We start from the raw sequence: 10,567 nt of genomic DNA on the forward strand, positions 1-10,567 counted from the left end.
TACAAAGAGTAGACACAATCAGATAGGGAAACAGAGTACAGGGAAGATCCTCTTAAATGACAAAGTAAACGATAATGGTGAATGTTACGCGCACTGTTATGCATAAACACACCAGGATGCTAAAGGAGTGGAGGGATTTATCTCTTTCCTCTGTTCAAATATTACGAGATACATGTGTCTGTTTGGCTTGTGAAAACTCCATACTTTTGCAACTCTTTTCAACATATCATAAAGACAGAATTTTTATTAGGTCAACTACCATAATTGTAGACAGTACAAAATAACATTCACAGGTAATGCCTTACACGTTTTGTCTTTCCCTTGTGTGCGGTCTACTTCCTTGCTAGTTTCCCCATGTCTGGCTGAGTTGAGTGCACCAAGGTTGGAGCCACGAGGCTGATGGTCTGATATACATCGTGTACTTGCAATTTATGTGAACATTTTAAAGTGAACGAATTTCACTCATTACATCTGTTTGCCATTTCGTAATGTTGAACTTAATATCGAGTTCAAAATGTTCAGTTTGGTATGAAGTTAATATTATTGATCGGCCAAATTTACATGGTGTATATCCTTGTGGTTTCTTGTAAAGTGGGGTATATTCTAAAGACAACTCAATATGTTCTAATTAAAATGTTAAGGGTTATTATTATCTGGTATTACTTGTATGATAATAGTGGACGAATTGGGAACACATCACAACTGGTCGTGAGGTATGAAAGCCCATTTTATGACTGCCGGTGATGTGGAGGACGGAAGGGGTAAGATGGGGGGAATTTCAAGTATCAGTTGTGACGCAACATTTTGTCGAATATTCGAACAATACTGCGAGTTGGCCTCACACTGTCAGCATTTGCCCCATTACCTTTTAAGCGCATTCTGTTATTCAGTGGGTGCTGTGCTGTTGGCGGTAAGCATTAACGATTCGTGGATAGTGGACACGGGCGTTGACGTCCAGAAAAAGAAGAATGTCATCCGGAACGCCTGGTTGTTTAATATTGGCTTGACGTTCATTTCGACGTCACTGGACATGACGACGCCTATCAAGGCAGTGCAAAGGGAATCGGAACTTTTCTGAAAATAGGATACATAACAAGCAACGATTGCCCCATCTTCGACGTTGTGTACAACATTGACTTCAGTTTGCAACGTGACGATATAGCAATCTAAAATATAATATTGCTATCTGTATATATGTTGTATTTCATTTGAAGTATACCTTAATTTGCTAATAGCAAAAATGTGTGATTTAGTTTATAAAATACACTGCCATTGCTAAACTGTATTTTCTATGTGTGTCTTCATTATATTGATTAACACCTTTGTGTGCTCTTTGTGATCTCTATGTGTCACCAATGCATGGATGCAGTACATGATGTTAACGTTATGGCAATTGGCTTATTCACAGTTTTTTGATCAGGTAACGCCAGCACTGTAGCATGTGACAGATTTATCTCAGTTCACAATCACAAACAAAAACTTAACAATTATATCCGGGAGGTATAAGGAAGTTATCCATACAGTCAGCTCATAAACACTGTTCGTAACTTGATGCCTGTTGATATGATAGCTCGTACAATACATGTGGTTTGGTGAAAATGAAAACCAATATCGATGTACAGACGTAAATCAAGGAAGGTCGTGTGGATGTCAAATCAGGCGACACCTGAGCTCCATGTCAACAGATCAGTAAATGTTACCAGACAAAGAATACCAGGAAGTTCGATAATGATAACGTATCGGGTTCCTCAGTATGAACGTTTGTCTTTCCCAATTAGGTAGATTGATGCTCATGTGTTGATCACTGGATTGCCTGGTCCCGACTCAGTTATTTACAGACCACCGCCATATAGCTGGAATATTGCTGATTAAACGACAGAGAAACAAATTATTGTTGTTGATCTGTTGTTAGAGACATTTGAACTCGTGGGGATGGTGTCCTTGCTACACAGATCATTGTTGTGTCTGGTCGTGCAAAAGGAAATGAGAAATTTAACTGCTTATACAGTATGGTAGGGTTATCTTACCACAGTGTTAGTTGATTTGTGACATTAGTGAATTTTAAATCAAAAGACCATAGCTCTGTATTAAAGGTGAGGTGAGGTGAAATTGGGTTTTACGTCGTGCTTGAGCTGTATTAAAGTGACACATCTTGCTGTGGCACACCTTAGCAAAGTGTGAATAGTATATTAATTCGCCGTACTGCTTACGCCATCATGCATTACATGTTTCTACTTTCTGGCTTCTCTCAACTGAATGAACACTCAAAAGCAAACCAATTTTATCAACTTTAAGAAAGAAATCTATAGTAGATTAGGTTAGATTAGATAACAGTAGATTCTCCAAACGTTAAAATACTTTGTATGAGCAATAAATATATAAGTAATAATAGTTTATACATTATGTATCAGCAACAATATGCAATTGTATCAGTATTATAATCCCATATTTTGAAAACGTGCCCTATGGTGAATACGTATTAAAATCTTACCAGTAATGCATTGTTTTGAAACCGGCGATTACTTTCTGTTTAGCACTAAACACTTATTTCGTGTACTTGTACATCAGCACTGTTAATAAAACACTATTTGTACTGACAGTGTATGAAATAAGGCCCGTCCGACAGCCCGAAACGGGCTAGATTTCTGCCCCACGGTCTAATTTTACAGCTAGCCAGCCCGAAGGACGGGTGAAAAAAATATTCAGATAACGTGTCCACTGGCACTGTCTATTTAAGAAGGACTGGTTAAATCTCTTCTGGGCTGGTAAGTTTTTGAAGTTACCAGCCCAGATGTCTGGCTGGGTTTTTGGTTTATTTCAAACATTGCAAATTGTAGGCACTGTTTATATGTCTTGTTTAAGTAGAAAGTGCTTTGTGTTTGTGACTGGTGTTATAAGGTAATGGTAACTGTATATGCAAATGATACCTACACTGTGAACACGCTTTCTTTCTTATTATTTCATGTTATGTTTGCTTCAGAATTTGGACTTTACCCGAAGCAAGACTGGCTGACTTCTTGTCAAGCAAGACTACCATTTTGGCCTCTGTCAATCTTGCTTTACAAGTTGAACGGTAATCTTTAGGCGAGATTTTAGCGACGCTTGCGTCACTCAACGTCGTTAGCCTTGGAGTAGTGGTGCAATGATATACTACTCACGCTTTGATAGGGATCACAAAAATTCACAACTTTACTTAAACGTAGATTTATGATTTGAAATCGTATCCATTTAGAACTGGATAAAAAATAAATCTGGCAACCCTTCTTTAGGCAGACAGCCACATTATTCTAACCTTATGCACTTGATACATGAGTAACCATAAAAAATGGTTTTCATGGCACCAATCAACCATTTTGCAAATCATGGAAGAGTCATTGACAAATAAACAACACCTGTCAATATCAGGTACGGGATCCACAGGATACAATGACATACTGAAACCTAGGAACCATGCTTACAATAAGTTTAGATATTTAAACCAAATTTGACCCCACATGATAGTTTTCTGTTGAATCCACGATTTGATCCTTAGCAAAGTGTGAATAGTATATATGGTGTCATGACATCTCATTGTTGTATTGTGTATGCTGTCGGGTCTACAACGTCACGTCAGCTAATGTTCTACCCCCTGTGCAAGTGCAACAAGGTAACTTCCCAGTACAACAGGATGATGTCAACGTGTTGTGAGGGACAGACTGACTTTGTTGTACTGTCAAACCTCTCCCCTTTTCTTGCAACAGGTATTTATTTACATTTTTCATATGACATACTTTCTCTGTTCCTGCATGATGGTAATTGCACCTGAACTGTCATGTATGGTGGCCACACTGGGGATTTTGATTTTCTACTCTGTGCACTTTACCAATGACAACATTATTCACTGACTTCAGCCACCTAAACAGAAATTCCTCAATCTCATCTATACTCTTCATCCTTTTTTTTTTGCACATACACACACACAAAAAAAAATGCACACAATGAAATTACAGTACAGAAAACTGATCAATTCTGGACAATAGTATTCTTAGTAACTTACAAATTTATTAAGAATCACAGATAATGATGCTTTGATGTCACACTGTACTTACCCACATCAAATATCCAGGAACTACAGATCACTTGTGGCCAGTCTCAACAGGTTTCATAATTTTTGTACATGGTGAGGCATGGGTGATCCAGTGACACAGGCGGATCCAGAGGGGGGTTGCAGGGGTACACCCCTCCCCCACCCTCCTTGTCCTGAACGTTATTAATGACCAATTGAAGCTCTTGTAAAATTGAAGTGTGCATTCCCTCCAACTCCCCCCACACACACACACCCTTTCTCAAGAGTGAGCACCCCCCCTTTCTCAAAAAGCTGTATCCGCCCCTGTGTGATGTAAGTCATGTAAGCCATCTTGATTTGCTGGCATCCCATAGGATACTTGTGGGTGTGAGTCTCGGATTTGCCCTGATTATATCTAATGGGTTAGGCCTATTGGCACCATACCAGAACTTGTGGGTTTTGTGAGTTCCTTTGTGGTAGAGGATTATGCCTTGCATTCACTTACTTTTGTGTACTGTTCACATTTCAGTAGCTACTAGCTTGGCATACTGCTTTTCCAAAGTACACAGCCATGGTCGTGTTATGATCAGCAGACATGGTTTTCAAAGGTGCCAACACGACAGTGCAACCAATTTCACATACTTGACTTACCGGCTTAATTGTTCTTTGAACAATATATCATTTCTGTCATCCTTTCTAAATGCAGGGCTGCTTGGGTAGCCTAGTTCGATTCCCCACATGTATACAATGTGTGAACCCATTGCTAGTGTCCCAACTGTGAAACTGCTGGAATATTACTAAAAGCGGCATAAAACTGAACTCACTCACTCACTTTCTGAATGTAACCTACAGACATTAACCGCTTTCATGAAATCTACAAGCACAGATGTATTGCAGACTTTAGATTGCAACACATTCAGCGGTTCCTGGCACAACCATGGGCAACAAGTATACATTGCACTTTTGGGTGTCTCTACAGCACATGGCTACTGGCTTTAGTTGTACCACCCATGCACAGAATGCAGCCTGGACTTGTGCTGGTGGAAAAAACAAGCAAGCTACATCTTTCAGCCAAAATTTGAAATTTAAATTACAAATTTGTTCCAAAAAATCCATAGCGTCATCAATGAAAATAGGGAAGTTCTGACACTTCTGGGTATGAGATCCCATGCTAAGGTAAAACTGAATTAAAATGATAATAACAACTGCTGTGCTAATCATAAAACAACAAACCAGAGAAAAGAACACACTCAAACTAATTGACAAGGGATGTTTTGTTTCATTTACACAAATGTCACTGGTGTTGAAAACAATATATGTCATAAAAATCTAATCATCTTTTCACAATATGTGGCAACATTAGAAATCATGAAAAAAAAATAGAAAACATATTTGATTATTTTGTGATTATATATAAAAATGTATCTATTATATATTAAAAATAAATAAAAAACACCAATCAACTTTGATTCCAACATAATTATGTCAGTGACATACAGCTCACATGTTTGAAACAAAGGGACAGTGATGAAATGCATTAAGTTCACAAATAGGCTACATAATAATTATGGTGCTCTACAACTGACTGACTGAGTTTGGTTTTACGCCGCTTTTAGCAATATTCCAGCAACATCACGGCGGGGGACACCAGAAATGGGCTTCACACATTGTACCCATGTGGGGATTCGAACCCGGGTCTTCGGCGTGACGAGCCAAGGCTTTAACCACTAGGCTACCCCACCGCCCTGGTGCTCTACAAAGGACGATATGACATGTTCACTTGTAACTAAACTATACTCTTCAGTACATGGATAATACGTGTGTGCAACAAAAACATGCATTCCTGCTAGTTACTTGCACAGTTAGTAGCTGCTTTGTGAAGAGTATCATCATCATATAATTCACTTCCTCAATTCAAACTTTGCATGTACGTTGTTGTTTTTCTACTATTGAGAAAACTGTTGATCCGAAATTGTCATTTATAAACAATTAAACATATGCATGTGTATAGTCTCTTGTAAATTGGCAATAGTCCTTCAATACAATAAACTACACAGATTATAACATTGATCTTATTAGAGGGTGCCTAGATCAAGGGAAGAAGATGAGGGAATTAATTACAACTATCAACACCATAATGGGCACTTGATTTATTTGTTGTACATGAAAACTACAATCATAATGAGATCTTTGTTAAAATCATTCCATACAGAATGTTTGTAGTCATCATCAGTGACAACGTGCATGTTAAGTTCAGCTTACTTGCTTAGAGGTTTCTGAAGAGGTGAGGTGAGGTGAAATGGGGTTTAACGTTGCACTTAAGAATGTTTCACTCATATGACGACGCATGTGTATGTATGGCTGCTTGTACTAACACAGACTTAAGCTGGTTTTAAAGTGCTAGCTCACTGAGATGCCACAGTCAAGCATGAATACTCCACACATTATACTGACTCTGAGGCGACCAGTCCTAGTTGTACCTATTAATGCCTAGCGCCAGGCAGGGACCAACAAGTACCATATATTGACATCTTTTTGCATGACCTGCGACCTTCCGCTCTCCGAGCGGACACTCTAACCACTACACCACGGACGTGGCTTTTCTGAAGAGAAGACCAGCGCTTGGGGTGAAAAGTGGTTTCAACAGCTTGGCTGCACTCATAAGCGCATGCGCAGTGAAATAGGTTCGCGCAGCTTGGAAGCGGGATGTCCGGATTTAATATAAGGTCATGAGCAGGAGTATTCTAATCAAAACAAATAGTAAATAATCTACTCATTACATAAAAGAACCTTGTTATGATCTAGATCAACTCTAGATCTGTGTCAACCAGTGAGGCGTTCGACATTTCAAGACGGAAAACCTTCGCTGGCGGTGAATACTCGGTGAAGGCTTTGGTGTGAGCTATTTTTCTAATGTTTTGTTGATATTTCACAAATGCAAGCTTTTTATATGTTATGACAGCAGATTACCGATTTAACTGTTTATATAATTTCAGTTGTCTATTTCACCACACGTTCTTCTTACCGAGTCACTTTCTCAGTTCGATACTTAAAAGCAATGTCATTATTTAGCGTTGACAGAATTTCTAACTGTGATATAGATATGTCATTGTCACAGACTAAACTCAAGGTCTGTTTTATTGGCACCTATGTGTCTGCCTGCCCGTCTGCTAATGACAATATTCCATACACAACTTCGATCACTGACCACATACAATTTGAACTTAACACCTATCAAGCTATACACCATAAACAAAATGCATTGATTTATGGCCCGAGTTCGGTCTCTGTCACATTATGTAATTACACAGACAGGCAGGTGTGATACTTGTACACATGACATGTTATGATGTCTGTTGATTGCAAAATGTTATACCCAAAACATTTAGCATGTATTTAAAAAAACCCAACATCTCTATATACACACACACAATGAGCCGTGAGGGCATCGGCAAATAAACCAGCCAATGAAAGTCCTCGTTACACTTGAGTGCACACACACCCCGCTCTGACTGGGTTCGGTATCCAAGATGCTTCGTTTCGATGGAAAAACCCAAATACAAAATATTGCACTTTTGATTTGCGATTGTACGCTTGTAATTTTTTTTAATGTTTTTTCATAATCAGCAATGTATATTATATGCCATGAATAAGTGATAATTGTGTTTTAATTATGTTTGATTTATTGGTTGCATGTGACCTTTAACCTACAGTAATAAACACTGATGAAACAAAAATTGAAGAAAGTCACTTGAAAGACTTGATTTAAGATCCAAGATTTAATACAAAATATCATCAGGTCAACAAATCTTTTGAAATAAATACAAATGTATATTTCGAGTCATGTATGATGCCAAACAAAATATCACAGGAAAACTTGCATAGCAAAAGTACTTTGTGCTTTGAAAGACATAGACATTGTTAAATATAGAATAGCACTAACTAAATTACACGAAGTTCACAAAGGCATGGCATCAGCACAATCATTAGTCAAACAAGAATGGAAGAGTGAGTGGAACAAACATTAACACATCACAGATATCATATGATTTATATCACAACAATTCATAATAATGCATATGATATTAATAATACAATAAGAAAATAATATATCAAAACAAAGACAATGTACAGACTGCATATGTACAAACGCCAATTGAAATGGTTTGGCTCTCAATTAGAAAATATCTGAGAATGAATATTAATCACACATCTCCTTAAACTTCAATACATCCGGTCCAGCTTTCATCCTTGCCCTGTGATTTTGGGTGCATCTTGAATACCCAACTTGTTTCCATATGTGGACTAAACATGACATCATGAAGATTGTACTTGCATTGTAGAACTTATTTTGTGCATAGAAACGTGATGTAAATCTTGAACTTTGTCTGTGTCTCCAAATTAATGCAACTGCTGGCCTCAAGCTGAAAACATTACTACCCCCTATATAGAGAGAAAATAGCTTCTGTGAGGTTTAAGTCTATCCTTATTCCAATGTTACAATAATCCAATCAAACAGCAGGTAGTACTCTTTATTAGTACTGCAAAACTAGTAAATAGTGTTTTCATAAAAACAACACATACTTAAGATTTTTATTCTGTTGACAGGCATTAAAGAAGTTCAAAGGAAATAAAATAATAATAACTGTCCTAAATTCAAGGCATTAAAGTATTTTGTCTCCAATTTTGAGGCATAAATAGCATTACTGAAAGGATGGAGAAGTAAGAATATACTCCTAAACAACATGTTCTTCGTATTTCAGAAATTTCCCACCAAACATTTCCCCGTTTCTATATCAATTCCAAATGCCATTCAAAGACGTTATGACTGAAAGGTACCAGTATTCACAATCATGTTGATATATGTCACAAGAGGCAACTAGGTCTGCCTGATTCAGCTAGGGGATCGATGCCTGGAAAAGCTGCCAGGATGGATACTGTAAACAAGGCAATATGAGACACATCAAATTCAGATGATTTTGTGTATTTGATAGATACACACATTGTTAAATGAAGAAGAGCATTAACTGTATTATAATTAACTTCACATAATATTATGGCAGAAAAAAGAAGATAATCTATTCCTAACAGAAACAATACTTCTTTGGCAGTAATGATACTGAGGATGAGAATATGAGAATATCATGTTTATGAATGAAAAGTCCAAGTAAGATACGTCAGTTTATAAGGATGTTACATGTTACAATATACTTGACTGAGAGTATATATTTTAAATATCAAAGCATATTTATCCTATGTACCCCCACCCCGGCTGAAATCTCATATTACACAAAGTAATATCTGTGAGTCTATGCATTCTTTTATTTTCCCCCTTCACGACATACTGCTGTAACCATGGTGACAGCGTTGCAGAAAGGGGTTGTACAAAAATTCAGGAAGTTCTCTGGGATCTATGTAGGATTCTAAGTAAAGTGCCATTGATAAGCAAATTGAGAAATCAATGTTAAGTTATACCTTAATGTTCAAACTTGGAACTTTTAATTAACTGCACATTTTCTTCAATTCAGAGGTATTTTTACAATCTACCTTCACACTTGTGTTTCTGTCTTATTGGTCTATTATCATTCTACAAGCCACAACATTTGTAACATGGATTTGAAAACTGTACTGAAATATGGCAGTTGAAGGTTCAAATGCCTTTAATTGGGCTCTGAGCAGATCCTGATAAAATCCCTGATACTTCATATTTTACACAAAATGACTCTATATGATATGACCAGAAATTATTGAGAATTTTAGGAATATGTTTAATTGAATTTCTAGTATAAACAACCTTGACCAGCTATGACGTGGTTGGTTTCATTCAAGAGAGACAACTCCGTTAATCCTTTTTTCATTAGTTTGTGAAGAGTTATCCCCCTTTGTTTACTTGCTAGCAGACGACATTTTCAGTGATCCTCAGTATGGATGATTTAGAAAAGAGGAAGTTGATTTTAGAGTATTATAACAAGGTCATCAGATCAGCTAAAGTGATTTCAAGTAGAACAGGCATCCCTTTGTCCACTGTTTATCGTGTTTTGAAAAATATTGCAAATGGATATTAGGGCATTGAGCACCAGACAGGGCTGGGAAGGCCCAGAAAATTGACTGTTAGTGACAGGAGGCGGCTTGTTATTCTTGTTTCTAAAAACAACCGAAGGAGTTTAGAAAACTTACGGCTGGATATGATTGATAGAGGAACTGTGGCTGTCTGTAAGGAGACAATTAGAACTGAGCTGCATGCAATGGGTTGGCAGAAAAGTTGAGGAATTCCATCACCGATCATGAAACCTGAACAAAAGGAGCGAAGGTTGAACTGGTGCTTACAGCATAGAAATTTTAACTGGGACAATGTGATTTTCTCAGATGAAAGTTCTGTGTGGTTGTTTCCTAATACACTGAAATTCTGGACCAAACAAACTGAAAAACCTTTGTATCAGCGCCCAAAGTACAGCCGAAATTTAATGTGTGGGGTGGCATATCTGTGTTAGGGGCAATGCCCCACTGTGTATTTGAAGGGAA

This window comes from Haliotis rubra, unplaced genomic scaffold, assembly GCF_003918875.1.
Source record: "Haliotis rubra isolate DU_JTF1 unplaced genomic scaffold, ASM391887v1 Scf447, whole genome shotgun sequence".
NCBI classification, from domain to species: Eukaryota; Metazoa; Mollusca; class Gastropoda; order Lepetellida; family Haliotidae; genus Haliotis; species Haliotis rubra.